We start from the raw sequence: 12,446 nt of genomic DNA on the forward strand, positions 1-12,446 counted from the left end.
ACGTTCGGGGTTTTACTTCGATTTATTATTTACAAACCTCTTGTAATAAGCCTCATCTACGCGCTATAAAATGCCTCAACTTCCAGGCTGTTTCTATGATTAGAGACTCTATATTCTACAAAATAAGGCATATATCAGGAGCCATAATCGGGAACGGAGACCGTAAGTCTCGGGATTCGCGCGCACCTATGATATGAGACAATTTTTCTATTTTTAGAACAAATTGCGCCATCCTGACGTCATATATCCGCGCGGATTCACGCACGTGTCGGGGGCTCTCGCGTGGATGTTGTCACGTTGTGTGATCAAATGGTGAGAGTTGAGAGATTCTTTTGCGTATTTTTTACAGCGATGGCAGGGAATAAGGCAGGGAATACGAACCAGGGCGCTTATATGTAGTTTTATGCTCTGAGCTAGCGGAAAAGGTGGGTTTTTCAGGGTCGAAAACAAGACTTCAATCTCGCGCTGGGAATGAATACTAAGATCTGCTCACGCTAGTTGTAAACTTACGCGTATGTTTTTGCGTTTGTTCTGACTTAAGAATATAGCAAGAAAACTCTACACTCTGGTATCGAGTTAATTTGTGAGTTTCTCAGACAATGGTTCATCATAACGAAAACCTGTTTTGAAGGTTTCTTATTGTTTCTGCTTGTTTGGTGAGTTTGCAAAAGTTTTTGAAAGGAAAGTCTGACGCGTACAATTAGCTCATTTGCATAGTGCAGCTCGTGCACTTTCAAGTCCGAGTCAGTGTTTGAATTGTCAACAAATCTTGACAAAGATTTCTTTCGTTATCTTTCGTGCTGAGATGCTGTAACAAATTTCACGAACGCAAAAAAAGCTACTAACATCGTGTGTTTCTTCAACATAAGCATAGTGAAGTTTTACACTGCGAAAATGAAAATAGACAAGGAGTTTTGATAGCTCGATCAACAAACTCGAAATCGTTATTCCAAGTTGATTAAAGAAAGCGTCATCGTAACTTTGCTGATTATTTCTGCTTTATTCACATATTTCCAGCTTAGCTTTTAATATGTTCTCCAACATTTATCAATCTTAAACATATTTAAGAACTATAGAGTTATTGTTTGAGTTCGATGTACGCTTTCACACGAAAGAGCGGCGGAAGTACAATTTGTCGTGTTTACTGACTGTACTGAAAACACGCATCGGCGGGCGCTCTCATTCATTGACAACAGAGAATTTACTGGATTTTTACACGAATAAAACTGAGCAGTATCTACGGACGTAAAGTTATTGGGCCTTGGATGAAACATCAAGCGTTGCTTAAAATTCAAGCGAAACTCAAACTAGCAATTATTTTGTTTTACTTTTCGGTCGCGATAGACTGACAAATTCCTCGCAAGTGTGTGGCAAGAGGAGCTAGGAAACTATGAAGCCCTGAAGCTCTGCTATATCTAAATATATCCAGCTAGTTTTTTGCTGTGTAATGGAAAAGCTGTTAATTTTCAACATATGTGAAATTTAAAGTGGAGTAATGTACAGCTCATGTAAAAGAAGCATCCGTCGGAACACAAATTGGTCAGCGATATATATAAGCTTACAGCGGAACATACCTAAATTCGACACTGTCTTACTTCACTCAAACTGGAGCAGCTTACGACGAAAATACTTAAGCAAAATTCCAGCAGACGTGAACGCGTTGAGTTGTGGGCCAAAAACATGAAAAATTTCGGGAATTTCGGACGCCATTTCCTCCGCGCGACATCCGCAAAAATCCTCGCAGCATGTACGCGCGTGTGCCGCAGGCGATGGCGCAATTTGTTCTAAAAATAGAATTATTGTCCCATATCATGGAGACAACCCTAATACTAGAAATGACGCCCGCTTACGGTCTACGTCCCCGATTATGGCTCCTGGCATATATGCGATGCGTCCAACCTTGGGGCTAAATCAATTTTTTTACGAACTTTTACATTTAAGTTATTTTACCTTTCTATTAATGTAATCGAACCAGCACTGTATGTTTTAATAAACCCTTCCGGCAATAAACGTCCCCATAGCGAAAATAACGTTCAAGACACGGACATAGACTGTTTAATCTATGAGATGCTCTTCATAAAGAAGAAGCCTAGCTTTAAAACCCAATCGGGCTCCCTCCGCGCAAAACTATCTGTTTAGAGTTAAAACAGCAATAGCATTTATGAAGGTCATGAAGCCGAGAGCTACAAAGACGGGTTTCAGGTCTGCTATCTTCTCTCAACTAATAATTAACAGTCAAACAGGCTCTATCTTCCCCGTGCAACTGACAGCGGGTGCTCAGAACCAGAAGATTCCCACCCAGCAAGAAATTGTTTGTGGAACAGATATATTTCAAGGAGCAGATCCGTTGCCATTCCGAGACTGGATTATGATAATGATGAATATCTGATAAAGATGTTTTGTTTTTCTTTATAAAAAGCAAATAATTCTGAAAGTTAGTTAGTTAGTGATCTCTTTTGCCTATTTGCTCCGGGCCGGGCTCCGTCAAATATATCAACAGAAGCTATTGCATTTTAATCCTTTCAATCTTATCTTCTAAATTAAACAGATATCGATGATTGCGCAAGTCATCCCTGTAAGAACAACGGGACCTGCACAGACGGAATGAACGGATTCAACTGCAGCTGTGCACCAGGATTTAATGGCTCACAATGTGAAACAGGTAGCTATAGCCAAAACTAGTTAATTTTCATTGATATTCTACGGTTTTTAATCTCTTTCTAAGTTGTTTGCAGTCTTGTATCTTTTAACTTAACTTTAACGAATATGACCGTTATTAACTTTTTGCATTATCACCTTGAAACAGATATCGATGATTGTGCAAGTCATCCCTGTAAGAACAACGGGACCTGTACAGACCGAGTGAACGCATTCAACTGCAGCTGTGCAGCAGGATTTCATGGAACACAATGTGAAACAGGTAATCGTAACAGATAACATCACGAACCTTATAGTTTGCGTAAATCACTGGAAAAGTTGAAAATTTACAGAGTATGTAAATAACATGTAATTAACATGTAAATAATCAAAAAGAGACTGTAAAGATTAATTTACATGATTTTTCCCCTTTTACATGTTTTGGAGGTTTCATGTAAAAAACATGTAAATATTTCAAGTGAAACATGTAAATGATGAAGAAAACACTGTAAATGTTTCAAAGCAAAGGGCTAAGATCATGTAAATAACATGTAAACTGTGCCTGCAAATACTGTAAATAGCCTGTAAATTTCTTGTGATTCAACCTGGAAACCTGTAAATAACATGTAAATTTAATACAGGGAGGCTGCCATAATACTGTAAATAACATGTAAATAAAAAGGGGAGGCTGTAAACAACATGTAAATAAAAAAGGGAGGCTGTAAATAACATGGAAAATGAAAACAGGAGCCTGTAAATAACATGTAAATCGAAAAAGGGAGCCTGTAAATAACGTGTAAATCGAAAAAGGGAGTCTGTAAATAACATGGAAATCAAAAAAGGAGCCCATAAAGAACATGTAAATCGAGACAGGGAGCCTGTAAATAACATGTAACTCGTAAAAGGGAGCCTGTAAATAACATGTAAATGGAAAAAGGGAGCCTGTAAATAACATGTAAATGGAAAAAGGGAGCCTGTAAATAACATGTAAATCGAAACAGGGAGCCTGTAAATAACATGTAAATGGAAAAAGAGAGCCTGCAAATAACATGGAAATCGAAAAAGGGAGCCTGTAAATAACATGTAAATCGAAAAAGGGAGCCTGTAAATAACTTGCAAATCGAAAAAGGGAGCCTGTAAATAGCATGTAAATGGAAAAAGAGAGCCTGTAAATAACATGGAAATCGAAAAAGGGAACCTGCAAATAACATGGAAATTGAAAAGGGGAGCCTGGAAATAACCTGTAAATTGAAAAAGAGAACCTGCAAATAACATGTAAATCGAAAAAGGGAGCCTGGAAATAACCTGGAAATTGAAAAAGGGAGCCTGTAAATAACCTGTAAATTGAAAAAGGGAGCCTGCAAATAACCTGTAAATTGAAAAAGGGAGCCTGTAAATAACATGTAAATCAAAAAAGGGAGCCTGGAAATAACCTGGAAATGTAAAAAGGGAGCCTGTAAATAACATGTAAATCGAAAAAGGGAGGCAGAAACCCTGTACGATAAATAACTTGTAAATAATAACTTGAAGAAAAATACATGGAATGTACTGTTTTATTGTAATCAAATCTGTTGACCTTAATTATAATAGTAGAAAACATGCAAATTTATACAGAATCAGAAATTTATTGCAATCAGAACAAACTCAGTAAAATTCAAATAGTTTTTATATGCCATGAATAAGGTTTACAATGTACACATTGCAACAAATAAAACATGTTTTCTTTTCTTTCTATCCATAACAAGACGACTTAAATGTAATTTTGTGCATGGCCAAAATATTTTAAAATACCATGACTGAGCTCCTTTAACTGAATTCAAGCACTGTTCAAGAAGACTACTAAAATTCAAGACCTTTTCAAGATTGTGCAAAACCATGTCATATTCAACTCTATTTAATTCATAAATAGTAAAATGATTAAGAACTATACTGTTGTCAGCTACAACGAGTGAAAATTTTGCAATTTAGGCGTATTACTAAATTAAAATTGTTTGCAAATGGATACCTGTCTTAAATATATACTAAATTCACAAAGTCAAATGTAACATAATGATAATACCTTTGTCATAAAATGAATGAATAAACTTTTTTCCTTACTAAGTAATTAATGTAGGATTAAATTAGCCTTAATAATTATTATGAAAAATGTGGGAGGCACGATGGCCTCGTAGTTACATGTAGTGAGCTCAACTCCTGATCGAGCGGTCTGGGTTCAAGCCCTAGGCAGGTACATTCTGTTGTGTTGCTGGGCAACACACATTACTCTCAGTACCTCTCCACCCAGGTGTATAAGTGGGTACCAGCGAATTTAATGGTGGGGTAACCCTGCAATGGACTGGCATCTCATCCAGGGGAAGTAGAAATAGTCCTAGTCGCTTCCTGCTACAGAAAGCGGGATAAGCTCCAGTCTGTTGGGCCACGTGGCTCATATGCAGACTTTACCTTTACCTTATTATGAAAATTACTGCAATGTAAGTGTGAAATATTGATCAACTTTTTTCATAGAGTGAATTGTTCTTCTGAAATAACAGAAAATAGGGAGAAAAAACATTTACCACAAGATAGAGATTGACATTTTAAATTCATCATAAAAACATTCATGCCAAAGGAATACTACATTGCATAACACAAAACAAGGCTTCTGACATCTTTTAGGCTATGTTTACAAAGTCACAGTTTCCTTCTTTTTCCAAAACTGTACAGAATCCAAACAGGACAAACATTTTGGACCCCTGACAAAACATTCACTGTAAACAATATTCAAAATTTTACTTTTTCTTTTTGTGATAAAAAACACTGTACTGTAAAAAAAAAAAATTCATAGGGACCTGTTGAAATTGAAAGGCCTATCTAGTACCATAGTTCCCATAACACATCATAAGTTAATAAATTATTGTTCTGGTATTACATGTATGTAAACATAGCCGTTGCTTTTTATGATGAAATCTTATAGCTGCTGTATTGAACAATAAGTATCAACCTAGCAATCTAAGATATTCAAATTTAATGCTAATTCACTAACACAGGTACAGTGTAGGTGATACTTCAAAGCATTGAAAATAATGTTTAAAGTGGTTGAATTTATGCCTGAAAGTGTTGAAGGTCACCATGTTAGACTGTAATGCACCAAGGGCCCATTTCTCGAAGGTCCCAAAAAGTTTTCGCACCCAGAAAGCCATACCAAAATCTGAAATCTTATGCTTACAGAGCTGTTTTATTCGCTTATTCTCAATATGAACAGAGGTTTCCTTCACACAAGAAGTTTCAGGCATATACAGCTCTTAGTTTTTAGACACAGCTCAATTAAAGATGGCTTTATGGGCCCAAAAAGTTTCCAGGGCCTTCAAGAAATGGACCTCGGACCCCTTATAGAGTCATAGGTACTGTAGACTTCTCAGTGGCTGATTTTTTCCTGATCAAGCATCAATGCCAAGGAGTATACATGTATTGACCACTCTCAATTTTGCTTCATCCTACAAGTAACATAAAACATTTCGTTAAATAAGATAAGTTATGTCTGAGTATGAATCAGCAAATTCTGTGTATGATATCAATCAGCAAATTTTACACTGGAGTTATTATTTTGTTTCTTATCATTCCAATTTATACTGTGACATTTGAAATCGGACTGTAGCCGGTCATGTTAACCGGCCAAAGTAATTTTAGCTCGGTCACGTCTCATTTCTGACTGGTCAAGATATTTACGAAAAAATCAAGTACACGTAATGTGAGCTAAATTAAACCCACAAATATAGTTTGTTTGTTCCAGTCACTGCTAGACCGTTTAAAGATTGGCTTAATATTTTTCTGAACAGATTTAACCCCAGTCGCTCGAATGGCATTCCTATCGATCTTGAACGCATGACAAACAGCAAGCAAATGGTCTTTAGCCGTTCGAACAGATACATGTATGCATTGGTGTATGTTTTCATTAGAGGTCATGATAAAAAAGAGATAAAAACTCTCAGATTTACAGTTGGGGATTTGATTGTTTATTCAAGAATGAACAACGTGACCGTCTCAACATGACATGACAGGTCAACATGACCGGCGAGTGAAGTTTTTGGCCGGTCAAGTCACCATTCTGGCCAGACATTGCCCGTTGACCGGCCATTATTTTGAGCCCTGAATATTCATCAATCAAACAGATCATACATCTACATCTGTAGCTACTGTGTGACAAAAAATTTGCATCTCTGATTGGAAGGCACTGAATGTCAGAGGATGTAGAAGAACTAAACTCAAAATCCATGGCAGTAACTATTCAATGTTCACTGTCTCCTACATTGTAATAATCATGGACAATAAATCAAACTCCTATCAAACAATGTTTAAATAATAAGTCAAGTTATTTGCAGGCACAATTTGATTGTTTCTTACATGCACTTATGCTCTATTGGTGGACAAAGGTACAGATGATGTCATAAAAGTTTGTTTTTGTTTCTTTGTTATGTATTACGAAGCAGACAGATTCTATGTTGTTGTGCATCTGTTCAGTAATAGATCACAGAAGACATCAAAATGTGGTAAAAACATCAGTGACACACACCTGAAAAATTCACAGATTCTGTGACACACTCTAGTAATGCCGTATGTGACTATTTTTTGTTTTTTCCACATTTTGATGTTATCTGTGATCTACTCAAGGCAGGAAAAAACCCAGGTCTGATTTCCTCAGCCAAGTAAATTTTGCTCTTGGGCAAGCGAAAATAGAAGTTCAGTGGCCCAGTGGGCAAGTGAAATTACAATGTAGCGTCAGTAGTCTTGTGAGTCTGACTAAAAATGCCAGCTTGATAAATGATAATTTCCAGTCATTCCATTTCAAAACTTAACACCTAAAGGTTAGTTAATTATTAGCTTGAAAGCAAGAATTAGTTTGGAATCTGAGTGTACTTCATTCCCATTTGTCCTCTGATTTCCTTACTGGCCACCACACTGGCAACTAATATTTAAGTGGGGCAAGTGAAAACTGAAATTGACTGGCCCACTGGGCAAGTGACTTACATTTTTTTTTCCTGCCCTGCTACAGATGCATGAACAGATGCATGACACATGAAACCTACATGTATTTGGTATGAGCCCAATTTCATACAAGTACAATGTACAGCTGTGACAGGGCTCTAAAGTGCTCTCTGGTCATCCCAGGGTAAGGTAATCGATTGAAATTGATCCATAAATTGATATAAATCAATAAATTGAAATTAATGTAAGTGTTATCAGTGCTATCAATCAATTGAAAGAAATTCGTACTCACATGCTAGAAAAGTTTCAAGTTATCAGTTTGATTTTACCAAATTTATCAGTCATTAGAGAATCAATTGAAAGTTGGTCTCTCTTTGTTAGTTCACCTAAACTGTAGAAAAATTGTCCCTCGACACAGTGTTTGATTGTAACTTTTTTTTATGTAGATTTCAAAGGCACTACCAAAAACCCCCAAAACATAGTCCCTGATACATGTATGCCAGCAAAATATTCTGTTTACGAGATACAATGTTATGTTTTTATGCAGTTGTATTCATGATTTCATATTTCACTTTAAATCTTTTGTTCATTTCTTTCTTATTAAATGTTGCTTAAAAGATAAGCTAGTATCAGCAAAATTGATAATGCTTATTGAAAATTTGATCACAATCGATGACTCATGACGAATCCTTTTATTGATTTCTGATATCATTGACTAATTTCTATTGATTGTTATGAAATAATCGATTGACTATACTGTGTCATCCAAGACAAGTAGATTTTCCTGCCTGGGCAAGTTACTCTTCCTTTTTTCAAGTCCTGTGTAGTTTTCACGACAGTTTGAGGTACATGTATACCTCTTCATAAAGTATCATAGTGTTTTTTTTGTGAAAGAAAATACCAGAACATTTAACTTACTACAGTATCAGCACCAGTGGGTGCAATGTCCATGTACAGTTGTGTATAACAGCATATTGTAACTTGCATGTAGGTACAACTGTAGACACTTCAGTAACTTCAGAATACTTACTCTAGCATAAGAGAAATTTCTCTGCTGAAGATGGCACATTACATTTTAGCTTACTAGCATTCACATCAGAGGGCAACATAACCTTACAAGAGCATGCATCAGAAAGAATCATGAGGTGCATATAAGCCAATAACAAATGTCGCATGCTCATGCTCAGTTATCGAGAACAGATAATAACAGACAATAAAGCTCTTTATGTACGGCAGGTAAACATCACCAAAGTCGATTCCACAAGCAATGTAACTTCTCCTTGATAATGACACATTCACAACCAAAGGCAAAACGAAATGTATACGTATCTTGACGTTACTTTACTCTGCTCGTTCAATTTATGCAAAACTTGCTTACCTGTTGTTTTTGTTGCCTGTAATCACTATCTTCAACTTCTGGGTAACGGTAAACTTTGCCTTGAAACCGTGCACGGTGACGAAGCGAAGGTAGAGTGGATTTTGGCCCGCTAAAACAGAGCTCGAGTTCGATGCAAGTTCCAACGAACTGCCAAACATGGCGGGAGAACCGAGAGAACCTGGTACCTAACATGAAGACCGCTGATTCCTGCTTGTTGGAGATCGGGCAATCACAAGGCTGGTATGCTCTTATAAAGGGACTGGGATAACAGTGATGGCAATGAAAGTACAAAACGGTAGAAATCACCAAAACAAAACAAAACAAAACAAAAAACAAAGAAACAGTGAACATGCAAGGACAGACTTAGTTGTATTAATCTTACTTGTAGAATGTGCATGTTTCCTGATGTTTCGGAATATTTAACGCTCTAAATCGATGATATTTCGTTCATTCTCAGCGGTTCAGGGGCACAACTGTGACCTCGAACTTTCGCGATATGAGAAGTTTAATGTTTGTTGTTTTCGGATTGTTAAAATGTCATTTTGCGTACCGAAAAAAAGTCAGCTATCATTTTCGGAAAGGCGGTAAGACCTAACGTTTTCGGGAAATGGACAAAAAAGCCCTAATAAGTTCGAGAATACTCAAGCTCCTCTAGAATAACCGAACAGACAAATTTTTTTTTGCGCAACCTAAAATTAACCTACAGAGCTTTGAAAGTACACCAGATAGCCTAAAACAGCATTGAAAAGCATTCGAGAGGAAACGGTCGTTGGGTGTTCCTTATGGTTCCCTGCCTAACCTAACTCCGCGTCAGTTCAAACTCGGTCACCAGGGCTCTTTCCGTCTTGAACTCACACAACACGTGACGCTTTCATGGTCCTTCACGAATAAATACGTACGTGTCCGAGAATTAATTTTTCTCTTTTCTAGAGACGTAAGCTTGGGACGCCTGCATGTGCAGTAACAATTCTAGTTTTATTTTGTCGTTGTGGATGCGCGGAAAGTTCACAAGAAGACAGCTTCGTTAGTGCGGTGTCGCACCCGTGCAACTTCTAGGTTTCCCATTTACATGGTTTTTACGTGTTTCTTACAGGCTCCCTTTCTTTCATTTACATTGTTTTTACATGTTTCTTACAGGCCCCCTTTTTTCATTTACATGCTTTTTACATGTTTCTTACAGGCCCCCCTTTTTCATTTACATGCTTTTTACATGTTTCTTACAGGCCCCCTTTTTTCATTTACATGCTTTTTACATGTTTCTTACAGCCCCCCCTTTTTCATTTACATGGTTTTTACATGTTTCTTACAGGCCCCCTTTTTTCATTTACATGGTTTTTACATGTTTCTTACAGGCCCCCTTTTTTCATTTACATGGTTTTTACAGGGTTACAAACATAACATTTCCAGACTTTTTACAGCATTCGCTTGAATTATTTACAAGTTCCTCACATGGTTTAGCAAAGCAATTTACATGTTTTTTACAAAGCCAGATACTGTAAAAGTGCGTAAAATATTTTACAAGTTTTTACATGTTCTTCAAATGATCATTGTCGACAAAGACAATGTAAATCACTATTTACAGAACATTTACATGCTGTACTAAAAGCTGTAAATTTCCTGTAATTTTATTTTACAAAACCCTAACGTGTAAATTGTAATTTACAAAGAATGTAAATCAAGATTTACATACTGTAAATTACAATTGACATGTCCATGTAAATTTTCAACTTTTCCAGTGAATAATAAAACCGCAGTGTTCACAGATATTTTTGCTTATTCATTTTTGATTAAAGAAGAGCACAATTTTTTCCAAAACTTTCTTTTTTTCTCCATAATTCTGTCCAATTGACCTATCCAAATGCAAGTCTCTAAGGAGCAAAAGTTTGGGCCGATAAACGATCATATGCATTTTTGGTTATTTTGCAGATATTGTTGTTGTGGGTTCTGTCGTATACCGTAAAATGCCGCGTTAAAGCCCTGGGCTCATATAACTTCATAAGGGGTTTTCTGTGGGCTTAAAGACGGGGGGGGGGGGGATTTTATTTCCGGGGGCCATATAAGCGAAATAGAAATATTGTTTTGGAATGAGAGATATAACGTATCTGAGCAACGAATTAAAGCTAACATACTATTACATTTAGAACCATTACATTTATAATACATTTATTGTGAGTCACAGTAAACGGAGAATATGTTTTCAAAACATCTATAAAACACTAGTGTGACTGGAACAACTGGAAAGGAACAGAAAGTTATCTGATTTATACATAAGTTGGGCTCGTATGAAGGGGGGGGGGAGCTTATATCTGGAATAATATCTCTGTTAGCAAATAGAAGGGTTTATATCCGGGGAGGCTTTAACGTGGTATTTTACGGTATGACCGTTATTAACTTTCTACCTTATCCGTTTAAAACAGATATCGATGACTGTACAAGTCATCCCTGCAAGAACAACGGGACCTGCACAGACCGAGTGAACGGATTCAACTGCAACTGCGCAGCAGGATTTAATGGCAAACAATGTGAAACAGGTAATCGTAACAGATAACTTCATCAACCTTATAGTTCATGTAAATAATAAAACAGCAATGTCAACAAACGATTGGGAGCCAATCAAAAGGTGTATTTCGTAGAAGTTGACAGCCACTGGAATATGGTTGGCGAAATGGTGCAAAATTCACAAAGTTTATATTCATTCACATTTAATGTTGTTATTATTATTCACGAATATATTTATTCACATTCAACAACTAAATTTATATTCAAGAAATATACTAATTCACATTTAACGACGTATTTCGTATTCACGAATATATTTACTCACATTTACGGGATGTATTCATTCACATTCAACGGTTTATATTCATTCACATTCACGATCGAAATATTGGTTTAACACGGTGCAATATTCATTCAACGTTTTCTGCGCACCGCCTTCGCGCATCATTAGGTCCCAGCTCACGCTCTATAATTTCTGAACGCAATATGGCGGACGAAGGAAGCCTTATTATATGAAGGGGTAGAACAAAGACAAACGACCCCAAACATACACAACTGAACATAAACATTACATGGGCTAGAGGAGATACAGACTGCTCGATGATTTCGGATGAGCAAGTAGCTAATCTCGTACAACGTTTTATGAGTGATCATGGGACTTTGCTCGGGTATTCCTTGGTGACCGGATAGGTCTCAGAGTTCAACGGGATGGAATCAGGGAGAGTATTGACCGCGTTGACCCTGGAAACTCTAGAATCCGCTGGGCTGTCGTAATTTCTAGGAGAGCGTATTCTGTGGCTGCTCCAAATAGCTTGTGGCATATTGACGGACACCATAGCCTGGTTACTGTCAAGCGTAGGGGTATTGATGGTTTTCCTTTAATTAACCTTTAATCTTTAACAAGGTACTCCCAAAACAATGTAAAAAAAAAAAAAAAAAAAACTATACTCGCTTTGTTGTTGTGGGTTTT

The 12,446-nt window shown here is 36.9% G+C and overlaps 1 long non-coding RNA gene across 1 annotated transcript; it reads right to left on the reverse strand.

Moving 5' to 3' along the window:
* Positions 1 to 5,716: 5,716 nt before the first annotated feature.
* LOC145495117 (uncharacterized) lies at positions 5,717 to 9,366 on the reverse strand. The gene is made up of 2 exons (XR_014050375.1): positions 8,978 to 9,366; positions 5,717 to 6,110 (listed from the first exon to the last, which is right to left on the reverse strand). It is a non-coding gene; the product is annotated as an uncharacterized LOC145495117 (long non-coding RNA).
* Positions 9,367 to 12,446: the final 3,080 nt, after the last annotated feature.

Source organism: Orbicella franksi, chromosome 8, assembly GCF_964199315.1.
Source record: "Orbicella franksi chromosome 8, jaOrbFran1.1, whole genome shotgun sequence".
Lineage (NCBI taxonomy): Eukaryota > Metazoa > Cnidaria > Anthozoa > Scleractinia > Merulinidae > Orbicella > Orbicella franksi.